Raw genomic sequence first — 14,560 nt, 5'->3', positions numbered from 1 at the left:
GCCATCAAGAAAAAAGAAATCAAATATCATGGATACACAGGACAGTGATATAGTTCAAATAGATGGTGAAAAACCTCCAGGAAAAAAAGTCACTCACATGAAAACCTGGGAGTTAAATGACAGAGAATTCAAAATTGAAGTTCTAAAATTACTCAATGATACAAAAAACACTGACAGAAAATGTAGCAAGCTCAAAAAACAAATTAAAGAACAAAAAGTACTTCACCAAGGAAATTAAAGTTATAAAAAAGAACCAAAAAGAGATGAAGAACTCAGTACATGAACTGAAAAATAAGGTAGCAAGCTTAGCTAACAAAAAGGCCAGATTGAGCAGAGAATCAGTGACATTAAAGAGAGCAATCTAGAGACACTACAGAGAGAAGAAGAGGCTACAGACTAAAAAAAAAAAAAATGAGAGAGCAAGAATTGTCTGACTCCATCAGAAAGAGCAATATAAGAATAATAGGTCTATCAGAAGAAGAGGGAGAGGGAATGGTGAGTCTACTAAAGCAAATACATAATGAGAACTTCCCAAACCTGTGAAAAAAGTTAGAGCCTCAAATCCATGAAGCAAACAAAATGCCGAGTTACCTCAACCTAAAAAGACCTACTCCAAGGCACATAGTAATGAAATCACAAATCAATGACAAAGAAAGAATCCTCAAGGCAGCTAGGGAAAAGAAGAATATAACATATAAAAAAAGGTCCATTGAGTTATTATCATATTTCTCAGCAGAAACTCTACAAGCCAGATGAGAGTGGACCAAAATATTTAAAGTACTGAAAAAGAGGAATTACCAGCAAAGAATACAATATCTATCAAAGTTATCCTTCAAATATGAAGGAGAAATAAAAATTTTTACAGGCATACAGAAGCTGAGGGAATTTATCACCAGAAAAACCCCCAGTGCAGAAAACAGTAAAGGGGGTTATCTGACCAGATATAAAGAAAAAAACAAAACAAAACTACAGGTAAAGTTCTAAGAAGATCACAATAAAACAAGGATAATCTGTGACAACAATAACATAAAAAGGAAGAGGATGAATATCAGCAGTAGCATAGGAGAATGGAGTGCAGAAGCACTCATGAGATAATGGACTGTAATAAATATGACAATTTTTCTTCTTATAACCTAAAGATAACCACACATGAAAAAGCCACTACTGAAATACATAGCTTAAAAAAGAAGAAATGGGAAAGAAGTATGGAATACCATCAAACAAAAACAACTGACAGAAAAACAAAAGAAAAAAACCAAATGAGACACAGAGCTGGCATAGGCTCTAGATAAAATGGCTATAGGAAATTCTCAAATGTCAACAATTACCCTAAATGTAAATGGACTGAACTCACAAATAAAGAGGCTCAGAGTAGCAGATTGTATCAAAAGCAAATCCCAAACATATGCTGCCTTCTAGGGACATTTCCAAGCTGCAAGGACAAAAGTAGATTCAAAGTGAGCCTGACCTGTGGTGGCGCAGTGGATAAAGCATCAACCTGGAAACACTGAGGTTGCCGGTTCAAAATCCTGGCTTGCCTGGTCAAGGCACATATGGGAGTTGATGCTTCCTGCTCCTCCCCCTTCTCTCTCTCTCTCTCCCCCCCCTTCTCTCCTCTCTAAAATGAATAAATAAATTTAAAAATGTATAAAAAAAAAGATTCAAAGTGAAAGGTTAAAAAATTATTCACGAAGCAAATAATATCCAAAGAAAAGCATGTGTAGCAATACTCATATCTGACAATGCTGATTTCAAGACAACAAAGGTAACCAGAGACAAAGATGGTCATTTCATAATAATAAAAAAGACATTGTATCAAGAAGACATAACACTTCTTAATATATATGCATTGAACCAAGGAACACCAAAATATATAAGACATCTTCTAAGTGATCTGAAAATAGATGCAGACAAAAACAAAATCATACTTGAAGATTTCAAAACACCATAGATGGTTCTATATCATTCATCCAAACAAAAAATGAATAAAGAAATATCAGCATTAAACAAAACACTAGAACAAATGGACATAATAGACATCTACAGGACATTTCATCCCAGAACTTCAGAGTATACATTTTTCTCCAGTGTACATGAAACATTCTCATGAATAGACCATATGTTGGGTCACAAACTAACATTAACAAATTCAAGAAGATTGAAATTGGCCCTGGCCGGTTGGCTCAGTGGTAGAGTGTCAGCCTGGAGTGCAGAAGTCCCGGGTTCGATTCCCGGCCAGGGCACATAGGAGAAGCGCCCATCTGCTTCTCCACCCCTCCCCCTCTCCTTTCTCTCTGTCTCTCTCTTCCCCTCCCGCCGAGGCTCCATTGGAGCAAAGATGGCCCGGGCGCTGGGGATGGCTCCTTGGCCTCTGCCCCAGGCGCTAGAGTGGCTCTGGTCGCAAGAAAGCAACGCCCCGGAGGGGCAGAGCATCACCCCCTGGTGGGCAGAGCGTCGCCCCCTGATGGGCAGAGCGTCACCCCCTGGTGGGTGTGCCGAGTGGATCCCGGTCGGGCACATGCAGGAGTCTGTCTGACTGTCTCTCCCCGTTTCCAGCTTCAGAAAAATACAAAAAAAAAAAAAAGATTGAAATTATACCAAGCATCTTCTCTGATCATAAGGCTTTAAAATTTGAATTCAACAGCAAAAAAGAAGTAAATACACATACAAAAATGTGGCAATTAAGGAACATACTTTTAAAAAATGATTGGGTCAAAGACAAAATAAATGCAGAGATCAAAAGATATATACAGAAGACAAAAATTACAACACAAGATATGAAAATTTCTGGGATGCAGCAAAAGCAGTAATAAGAGGAAAGTTTATATTATTACAAGCTTATATTAAAAAAAAAAGAGAGTCCAAAGCAAACAACTTAACATCATATCTTAAGGAACTAGAAAAAGAAGAACAAAGGCAACCCAAAACCAGTAGAAGAAATAAATTAACAAAAATTAGAGCAGAAAAATGAAATAGAGAACAGCAAAACTATAGGAAAAATTAATACAACAAAGAGTTGGTTCTTTGAAAAGATCAATAAAATTGACAAACCCCTGGCAAGACTAACTAAGGAATAAAGAGAAAGGACTCATATAAACAAAATCCAAAATGAAAAAGGCAAGATTACTACAGACTTAATATATATACATAGATCATTGTAGAATACTATAAAAATCTATATGCCACCAAATTCAACAATCTAGAAGAAATGGATAAATTGCTAGAACAATACAATCTTCCTAGACTGAGTCACAAAGAAGTGGAAAGCCTAAATAGACCAATAAGCAGGGAGGAAATAGAAACAACCATCAAAAACCTCCTAAAAACAAAATACAAGGCCAGATGGCTATACTAGAGAATTTTACCAAACATTCAAAGAAGATTTGGTTCCTATCCTTCTCAAAGTCTTCCAAAAACTAGAAGTAATACTTCTGAACACATTTTATGAGGCAAACATAACCTTCATACCAAAACCTGGCAAAGACAATACAAAAAATGAAAACTACAAACCAATATCTCTAATAAGTACAGATGCAAAAATCCTAAACAAAATACTAGCAAATCACATACAATACATTAAAAATATAATATATTATGATCAAGTGGGATTTATCCCAGGAGCACAAGGATGATTCAATATACATAAACCAATTAACATAATACACCTTAACAACAAAACAAAGAACAAAAATCATATGATCCTATCAATAGATGCAGAAAAGGCCTCTGATAAGATACAATATCCCTTTGTTTAAAACACTCAATAAAATGGGTATAGAAGAAAAGTACTTCAACTTAATAAAGGCCATATATGACAAACCATCAACTAATACTATACTAAATGGTGAAAAATGCTGGAAGTTTTAGCCAGAGCGATCAGGCAAAAGAAAGAAATAACAGACATTCATATTGGAAAAGAAGTAAAAATTTTGCTTTTTGCAGATGACATGGTCCTGTATATAGAAAACCCAAAGACTCCACAGAAAGATTATTAGAAACAATAAACCAATACCATAAGGTCACTGGATACAAAATTAATACAGTGGTACCTTGAGATACGAACAGACCAACATACAAATTTTTTAATATATGAGCTGTGAATCAGTCTGTATTTTTGTTCGAGATCCAAGCAAAATTCCAAGATATGAGTCATGATTCAGGAAGCCGCTGCTAGTTGGCATGTTGGCGCACGGGTCTAGTATCGGCAGTTTGATATACAAGTTGACTGACTTACAAGCTCGGTTACAGAACGAATTAAATTCGTATCTCAAGGTACCACTGTATACAAAAGTCTATTCCTTTTATAATGCCAACAATGGAACTTCAGAAGATGAACTCAAAAAAAAAATCCCTTTGACAGTTGTACCAAAAAAATTAAATACCTAGAAATAAACATAACAAAGAATGTAAATAATTTATATACTGAAAACTATAAAGCATTAAAGGAAATAAAAAAGACACAATGAAATGAAAAAATATCCCATGTTCTTGGATAGGAAGAATAAATATAATTAAAATGGTTATATTACCCAAAGCAATATACAAATTTAATGCAATTCCTATCAAAATTCCAATGTCATATTTTAAAGATATGAAACAAAAAATCACTAGGCTTGTATAAAATCATTAAAAAAAAAAACACAAATAGCCAAAGAAATCCTGAGGAAAAGAATGAAACTGAAGGTATCACACTACCTGACTTCAGATTATACTACAGAGCCACGATAATCAAAACAGCATGGTATTGGCAGAAAAAATGACATACAGACCAATGGAACAGAATCGAGAGCCCAGAAATAAAATCACGTATATATGGACAAATCATCTTCGACAAAGGAACCAAAAACACTCAATAGAGAAAAGAAAGCTTCTTCAATAAATGGTGTTGGGAAAATTGGAAAGCCACATGCAAAAGAATGAAACTTGACTACAGTATGTCCCCCTGAACAAAAATTAATTCAAAATGGATCAAAGACCTAAATATAAGATTTGAAACAATAAATTACACAGAAGAAAACATAGGTACTAAATTTATGGACCTTGGCCATAGAGAACAATTTATGAATTTGACCCCAAAGGCAAAAGAAGTAAAAGTAAAAATAAATGAATGGGACTATATCAAACTAAAAAGCTTCTGCACAGCAAAAGAAACTGATGAGAAAACAAATTGACAGCCAACTAAATGGGAGATGATATTTGCAAACAACAGCTCCAATATGGGGCTAATATCAAAAATATATAAAGAACTTACAAAACTCAGCCACAAACAAGCAAACAATTCAATTAAAAAATGTGGAGAGAACATGAACAGACACTTTTCCAAGAAAAAATACAAATGGCCAGTAGATATATGAAAAGATGCTATCTTCACTATTTGAGAAATGCAAATCAAAACTACAATGAGATACCACCTCACCCCTGTTAGATTGGCTATTATCAAAAGACAGGTAATAACAAGTGTAGGAGAGGCTGTGGAGAAAAAGAAACCCTCATTCACTGTTTGTGGGAATGTAAGTTTGTAAAACCACTATGAAAGAAAGTATGGTGGTTTCTCAAAAAATTAGAAATAGAACTACCATATGACCAGCAATCCCTTTACTGGGTATCTATCCCCAAAACTTGAACACATTGGTACATAAAGACACATGCACCCCCATGTTCATCACAGTATTATTCACAGTGGCCAAGACATAAAAACAACCAAAGTATCCCTCGATAGAGGATTGGATATAGATGTGGTACATATATACAATGGAGTACTACTCAGCCATTAGAAACAATGACATAGTATCAGTTATGATAACATGGATGAACCTTAATAACATACTGAGTGAAATAAGTAAATCAGAAAAAGCTAAAAACTGTATGATTCCACAGATAGATGGGATACAAAATTGAGACTCATGGACATAGATGAGACTGCAGTGGTTACCAAAGGAAGTGGGTTGTGGGGGAGGAGATTGGGGGAAGGGTATAAAGAGGGACAAATATAAGGTGATGGAGGTTGATTTGACTTTGGGTGATAGGTATTCAACATAATTTACTGTCTAAATCAGTGGTCCCCAAACTACGGCCTGTGGGCTGCATGCAGCTGCCTGAGGCCATTTATCCAGCCCCCCGCCGCACTTCCGGAAGGGGCACCTCTTTCATTGGTGGTCAGTAAGAGGAGCACATTGACCATCTCATTAGTCAAAAGCAGGCCCATAATTCCCATTGAAATACTGGTCAGTTTGTTGATTTAAATTTACTTGTTCTTTATTTTAAATATTGTATTTGTTCCCGTTTTGTTTTTGTACATTAAAATAAGATATGTGCAGTGTACATAGGGATTTGTTCATAGTTTTTTTTATAGTCCAGCCCTCCAATGGTCTGAGGGACAGTAAACTGGCCCCCTGTGTAAAAAGTTTGGGGAGCCCTGGTCTAAATGATATGAATATGTCTACTCAAAATCTATGTACTCTTGTTGACCAGTATTACCCTGTTAAATTTAATTTTCTAAATTAAAAAAACAAATAAATATATGAATAAATAAATTCTAAAACAAAAAAATTTTTAAAAGTTGACAGTAACTCTCTTGTTTCCAAGACTCTGGGAGAATTTACATTATGTTTAGGAATCTCTTTCATGCTGCAAAAAGAGCAAAGTGGATGAGGGATCACAAATGAACAAGCACACAAAATGACCAATCTAGCTCTTCCACTAAGCATTTGAGCAGCTTTGGGCACTTGTCTTGACCTCCTCTAGGCCTCAGATTCTTCATCTCTTCCAAAAGGTAGAAGGCCTCTAGGACATGGCTCTGCAAATGAGGGCCTGCTAGTCAAAGCCTGTCCCGCGCCTGCTCTGTAACTCAGGTTGATTGGAACAGAGCCATGTCTATTTATCACTTACCGGTGATGGCTTCTGTACTACAGAGGAAGAGTTGAGTAGCAATGACAGAAACCATCTGGTGTGCAAAGCCTCACGTACCTTCTACCTGTCCCTGTATAGAAAAAGTTTGGCAAACCCTAGGTTAGTTCATGCTTCAGCCTTTTCCCTCTGGCTGGAAATCTTTGATAATGACAGAATATAAAAAATAATTTGAATTCTGTAAGTGTCATAAAAAACTAGAAGGGGCACATAAATGTCTGGGGACCCCCTGAAAGACAGAAGGCAAATGGGATTAGTAAGAAATGGGAAGTCCTGGCCCATAGTACCTACAACAAAGAGACAGCTGTGGAAAGTGGATGTGACTCCAGGGAAGGTCGAGTTCAGAGAAGCAGGGCAGAGAGCAGAAGAGTCCCTGGGCAGCTGCAGGATGGCTGGCTAGGAGCCCGCAGCAGGAGTGCCAGATGGCCTGCCCCGCACTAACGTCTCCCTCCCTAGCCTCAGGAGCAGACAGTCATCCCCAGACTAGCAATATGATGGGGCACAGGAGCCAGCCATCAGAACAGTGCCCTACGTGACTGGCACCCCTCTGGAAAAACAGGGAGGTTGCATTCCTAGGAAAATAGCTACTGGTACAGTACACCTGTTGGTCTAGACCAGGTGTGGCCAACAGTTTTTGCCCCCGGGCCAGATTAGAAAGAAAACTTTTTTCACAGGCTGGACGAAATATTAAAATTTAAAAATGTTAAATACAAAAATGATTTGTTTAAGTAAACAAAATTTTATTATGTAATTTCTTTATGAATAAATGTAGGTGAGCGGAAAAAAATTTTAATATACAATATTATTTTAATAAAAATATTTTTTAATGAAAATATAATTACATACTGTATAAATATCCAAACTATCGCAATCAATTGAAACAATATTTAATTAATAGAATGAGCTTGAAGAGGTTATATCACAAATAAAACAATTATTTCATTTTACAAACAGCCTGGACATGTTTTCAGTTATCAACTGCATTTATTGTCTATGCTATTGTACAATGCCACTTGATTCAGCACACTTGACCACAAAAATAACGAATTGTTTGACCTTGGGTGCACACTGGCAAACTCCGCCTAAAAGAATGTGGGTTTCACATCGCCGCTAAATGTCAAACAGTTCATGTCAAGTACAGACAAGTACAAAAGTTATAAATCTTTATAATGGAATTTTTTTAAAAAATAAAGAAGTATCGTGAATTCATTCGACCAATTATTGGAAGTTAACCCTAGACTAGTCACACGTGGAATTCTTTTCTGCATATCACTATCTTCTTAAATATCTTGATTTCCAATAATCAAAGACGCTTCTGCTTCTGAGTAGCTGAGATTTTAAAGTAGTGGAGAATATTAAAAATGTAATCGCGGGCCACATAAACTCATTACGCAGGCTGGATCCGGCTCACGGGCCATATGTTGGCCATGCCTGGTCTATACTCTACTCACTGAAAATAAGATGACAGGTTTGCAAAGGAATGAAGAAGGAATTTTAATGAGATGAGCACAACTGAACAATGCCTAACACCAACACCATGACTAGGACCCTCAAGTAGAAGCACAACCTAAAATCATAGGAAACAGTGTTACTGAAGCAAACAGAACAAGACTTTAGAATAATATAAACTTTATAAAGGATTCTTAGAGATAAATAAAAATGGTAATGAATCTTAAAAACCATAGCTAAAGGGTGTGGACAACCAAGGCAATTCATCAGAGAGAGAAATACAGACAGACATAAATATATTAAACAGTTCTAAGTCCAGTACTCGTGAAGATTCAAACTCAGATAACAATGACCCTCTATCTCTGTCCTCTCTCCCCATTAGACTGGTAAAACTTTGAAAGAATAATAGTAACTCCTGTTGAGGGAAGAGGAATAAAGGTTTTGTTTTGTTTTGTTTTTTATTCAGTAAGAGGAGGGGAGGCAGAGACAGACTCCAGCATGCGCCCTGACCAGGATCCACCTGACAAGCCTACTAAGGGGCGTTGCTCTGCCCAACTGAGGCGTTGCTCTGTTGCTCAGCAACCAAGCTCTTCTTAGCTACTGAGGTGGAGGCCATAGAGCCATCCTCAGCACCTGAGGTCAACTCACTCCAATTGAGCCATGGCCACAGAAAGGGAAGAGAAAGAGAGAGAGGCGGGGGGGGGGGGAGGGGCATGGAGAAGCAGATGGGTGCTTCTCCTGTATGTCCTAACTGGTAATTGAACCCGGAATATCCACACACCAAGCAGATGCTCTATCACTAAGCCAACCGGCCAGGGCCATGAGGAATAAATATTCTTATACCCTATTAGTAAAAATGTAATTTAGATCAGCCTACTTAATATTAAATATACATATTTTCTTTAACCCAGCAATTCTGCTTCTCAATATCTACTAGAAAAAATTATTATTATATGTGCAGAAAGTTGAAAATAAAAAAAGAATAGTCATGCAGCACTGTTTAAATAGGGAAAAATTAAAGCATGATAAATTCCCATGAGTAACAAATCCTTAAACAATTCTGATGCACCCAAGCTAAGAAATAGCCTGCATTCTCTGGAACACTGCCTCCAATAAAATGAAAGTGAGCTCTTGAAGGACAGTGCCATTTTTTTTACCTTATTCTCCTGCCCTTGTAACAAAACCTGTCATCTAGAGAGTCTGAAAATTTATTGAAAGAATTAAATCTATATGAATGTGCAGCACTGTGCTTTGGGAAGCTGACATATACGGACTACATCAATATATACTCTCTTGCCCTCCAGCTCCGTTCAGCTAGAGAGGATCTCCCTCCAAGATCAGAGGAACCACATTAGTCAGCTGGGCTGCATTACAAAATACCACAGATTGGGGGGCTTACACAATAGGCACTTATTTCTAACGGTTCTGGAGTCTGGAAAGTCCAAATCAGTCTGGCAGAGTTTGATTTCTGGTGAGGACTCTTCCTCGCTTGCAGACAGACATCTTCTCTCACTCTGTGCTCATATGGCCTGTGTTCAGTGCATGAATGAGAAGAGACACAGTGCAAGTGCTCTTACGTCTCTTCTTGTAAAGCTACTAATCCCATTATGGGGGCCCCACCTTCATTAACTCATCTAACCCTAATTCCCTTCCAAGGTCCCATCTCCAAATATCATTATGTTGGGGGTTAGGGCTTTAACATATGAATTTGGGGACTACACAGCATTTATTCCATAATAGGAAATTTTTCTATTTCCCTAGCTCCCTTCCTGTGGTTTTGGTACACATTAACTGTCTCACCACTGACTGAGTCTTGCCAAGAGCCCATTTTTCATAATCTCTCTCTCTCTCTCTCTCTCTCTCTTGCTCTCACTCTCCCTCTCTCTCTCCCATCTCTGCTTTCTCCCTCCCTCTGTTCTCATTCCCAGTTGTCCCCCTCACCCCCAATACTCCTCCCCTCCCCACCCATCTGATCTCAGGTGGGAACCGTGCCCTCAGTATTAGTGATCTCAGAGTACTAGACTCTCCCTGTGATTTCCCTACACCCTGGCTATCAGTTTAGTTTCTCTAACTCCCTCAAATTACTTTATTTGAGTTAAGCCATTTGTTTTTTGTCAGAATCCTGACTGACATGGATAAATGTCTAGAGGATATTATTAAGTGAAGAATGAAAGTTTCAGATCAGCACACAGATAAGGGCATAATAATGTAGGGTTGTTTTTTATTGTTTGTTTGTTTTTTTGGTGGTTGTTTGTTTTTAAGTGAGAGGAGAGGAGATAGAGAGACAGACTCCAGCATGCGCCCTGACCCGGATCCACCTGGCAATCCCTGTCTAGGTCCAATGCTTGAACCAATCAAGCCACTGGCTGTGAGAGGGGAAGAAAGAAAGAAGGAGGAGAGGAAGGGGAAGAGAAGCAGATGGTCACTTCTCAGGTGTACCCTGACCGGGTATCAAACCTAGGACGTCCACACGCTGGGCTGACGATCTATCCATGTTTTATATGTATAAATAAAATAAACTAAGAACTAAATATTTATATATCATATGTATATAAATACAGAAAAATAGACATAAAAGGACTCCCATTAAATTGTAACAGGGATTACGTCTGAGTAGAAAATAGACTGGGGAGGCAGATAGAAAAAAGGGGTGAAGAAAAAATTTTAAGTTATCTATATTGTTAGAATTTTTAACAGTGAGTATGTATTTGTTTACTACCTACTTAATTAAAATATCTTGGAAGAAAACATATATAAAAGAAAATATTCAGTCTGTATTTTTAAATGACAGACATAAACTGTATTTCTTTTAAACATGTACATCAAAATATTAGCAGCAGTTATCATTAGACAGTTTATATTACATGTGATCTCTTTGTTTTCTCCTTTCTGTCTTCAAAGTCTCCTTAACTAAAAATTACATGACTTTTATAATTATAAAAAGATTTACATCATGAATTGGGCAAATTAAGTTAAATAAGAAGAGATGATTGGGTTAGGTGATTTCTAAAGTTCCTTCTAGCTCTACACTCTAAACTCTGTGATATTTCACTAATCAAAATAGCAGAAAGCCACAAGAAAATTGTAGGTTTGACCAACTGATGGAAGGTCTGAGGAGAATAAACAATAACAACATGTAAATAGTCACAACAGGGAACTATAGAGTAGGCCCATCTAACCGACATCAAAGACATTCAACTGAATCCAAGTAGTGGGGCCTAGTGGAAAGAACATGAACAGACACATGGGTCAGCCCCTTCCTCCCCAGCGGAGTCGGGGGGGGGGGGGGAAGAAGAACAGAGAGGGTGTCCAAGGCCTCAGTCTGGAGTGTGCCTGGCTCAAAAGCAAATTGGCTTATCCTCCTAAGCCAGCAGCATGTGCCAAAGCAAATGAGCGATGACAGCAATTGGCAAAAGGAGGGTTTTCCTTCCACTGACGGAGAGTCCACGAGACCATGAATAAAAATACTTGACTTCATGGGAAAGGTAATTGGGGAACCATAGCTGTGTTTTGGGGACAAAGACACCCCACACTACACTAAAAAGAGATGATGCTGGTCCTCCCATGCAGAAAGGAGTAAGCAGAACAGGTGGCAACAGTCCAGAAATCTGACATGGGCCCTTGGCTGTGAGAATGGGAAAAAAATTGGCCAGTGGCAATTAAGACTCGTGCTTGCATTAAGATTGCAGCAGAATTATCATACCTTATATGTATAAAACCACAAAGGAGCTTAATTTTACTCATTTCTATTCTGTTCTGTTCTGGTTTAAATCCCTGGCTTGCTATTTACTAAATGTGTGACCTCGAGGCAAATTCCTTAATCTCTCGTTCTTCAGATTACATATACACCTCTTATACATGGTAGAGTCCCCATCTCTCATTTTTCCTTCTCCCTCTTACATTTATAGACTTATGCAGATACCAGATATATTTCTAGTGATGCTTCCAACCCACTGAAATAAATTGTTATAGGAAGTAATTGGTTTACAAAGCATTCATGAATATGAATGCTAAAAAGGAATTCCCTTCTCAAGTATAAAAATAACATTTATTAGTAAATATCCTACTAATACATACAATTGAAGGCATACTTAAATATACTGCTAATTTTTAAAAATATATACCCATCTTAAATACCTACAGAGGACCATTGAGCAGTTCTTACAGAAAACAGAAGCAACAATGGCAATAAGAGTAATCAGAGAATAAAAACTTATTAAGAATTACAACACTACCATCTGCCACTCTATGTCCCTCCAATTCTAACTCCATCTGGTAAATGTCTGGGGTTGGTTTCCCCAGAGGCAGACCCTGAGATGGGATTCATGTGAAACTGATTTATTAGGAAGTATTCCTAGGAACAAACAACAGGGGGTGGGGGAAAACACAGGATAGGCAAGAAAGCCTTCCAAGCTGAGATTTCAAGCCAAGACTAAGAGAATGTAGTTTTAGCTCCATCCCACAGGAGACCTCTGGAGATAGAATAAACCACTGTCCCATCAGGAGCAAAGAAGATTTTATATTTAATACCTCACATTAATCTATCACTGGTTAATGTCTGGTTCTGGGGGGACTAAATTCTCTCCTTGCACTATGGCAAAGCCATCTCCAGCAGCCTAAGGGCAGCCCGTCCAGCAAGCACAGGAGAGACAGTGCGCAGGTAAATGGAACTGACATTGAAGAGGTTTTGGCAGAGCACTGACATATAGCTGCACCTGCAGGCATCTGTACACTTACTGATCTCTACCCTTACACCTGTTCTGAGCTCTGTCTCCAGGACCTTTCCTGCTAGTTCATTTTAAAAGAAATAAAACATACGCATTTCTCCATAGCGTAAATTTTGTTTCCATACACAAATGCCAACTAATCAGTATACTTTTATAAACAGATTAAATTATAAAATGGGAGCTAATCTTAAATCTGGGTGTTAAAAGAAATTCTACATTCTCTCTTCCGCAGTTACATTTGCAGATTTTCAAAAGAAATACTATTCCTATGTTCTTACTCTATTCAGGAATACCAACCCCTTGAAAATAAGATTTAACAGACTATTATAACGTTAGATCCTTTTTGTAATAAAATATATATCAAATCACGATGCAGCATAACACTCAGACAGAAGGATCTCCACAAAACGGAGCTCAGCGTGGGTGTAAAGTTGTCCATATGCATCCTACCCTCCTCGATTCCTGTTTCCACTAGCCAGCTTGAAAGTTGTGATCTGCCATAGCAAAGAAAAGATATTAGGCTCCACTCAAAATCATCTGCTGCCAATTATAGTGTAGAATTAATAGATTCTTGGAATAAAACAGGTCTCGGGAAGCTCAGGTGACCTCCTTACATGATTCATCTTTACCTCTCCAAGTAATCTGCAATGTTGGTGTCTTTTGACTGTTATAGCACAGAGTTTACCCATCCAAGGATGGCTGTGCTGTAATCCACGGCATTATCCCCTTTCCACTTTTATCTATATCCTCAGCCAGTGGTAAAGCATACAGCATCAGCTAAAGTAATTACAGTCTAATTTGTTACAATTCGGGGAATTCACAAATATAAACTAAAATTGGGCAGATCTGTCATTCCTTGATGGTTCACTCTTACTCCACTGTAATGCAATAATTGTTTCAAACGCTCTGTCCTTGGAACTGGAAGAAGCTAGGCCTTTTTATACGGGTCTCCTGCAAGGTTTTTTCATATATTTTGCCCCAAGAGCACCTACTGCTGATGCTTTATCATTCTTTTTCTATCATCACAAGGCCTCCCAAATGTCACATTTTTTTTCACAACTTAGCACTTCATCTCTTATTAGGGAGTCACCTAGTGGTAGGATGCAAATAATTTAACAACCGGTTCTCTGCCCGAGTGACTGTTTTAAGTATAAAAAACGATATACCGAAAGGTAGTTTATTATTTCATGCATTTAATATTTAAATAAGAATAGAAGAGGTACACAAAACTAGATTCTGTTATAAGAAAGAGTTTTAAAATACTAACTAATACCTGACCAAAAAAAAAACCAATACAAGTTGTCACCCCTAGTGGTTTGGCGCTTTTTTCTTCATATTATATGTTTGTTTGCTGAAGTAACAAATGTGAGGGAATTAAAATGTAGTATTTCATCAAAGATTTTATGAGTTTTATGAAATGAATAAATAAATATTAAAAGCATGGTTCCATCAAATTTTTTTCACTTATGGGCAGAATG

General features: G+C 37.5%; 1 non-coding gene across 1 annotated transcript; it reads left to right on the top strand.

Moving 5' to 3' along the window:
- Window positions 1–2,167: 2,167 nt before the first annotated feature.
- Window positions 2,168–2,243, top strand: TRNAS-GGA (transfer RNA serine (anticodon GGA)). Its single transcript has one exon. It is a non-coding gene; the product is annotated as a tRNA-Ser (tRNA).
- The last annotated feature ends 12,317 nt before the right edge of the window (window positions 2,244–14,560 follow it).

The sequence above is a fragment of the Saccopteryx leptura genome, chromosome 4 (genome assembly GCF_036850995.1).
Source record: "Saccopteryx leptura isolate mSacLep1 chromosome 4, mSacLep1_pri_phased_curated, whole genome shotgun sequence".
Classification (NCBI taxonomy): Eukaryota; Metazoa; Chordata; class Mammalia; order Chiroptera; family Emballonuridae; genus Saccopteryx; species Saccopteryx leptura.
The sequence above is the reverse complement of the archived record's forward strand: the minus strand, read 5'-3'. Positions and strand labels throughout refer to the sequence as shown.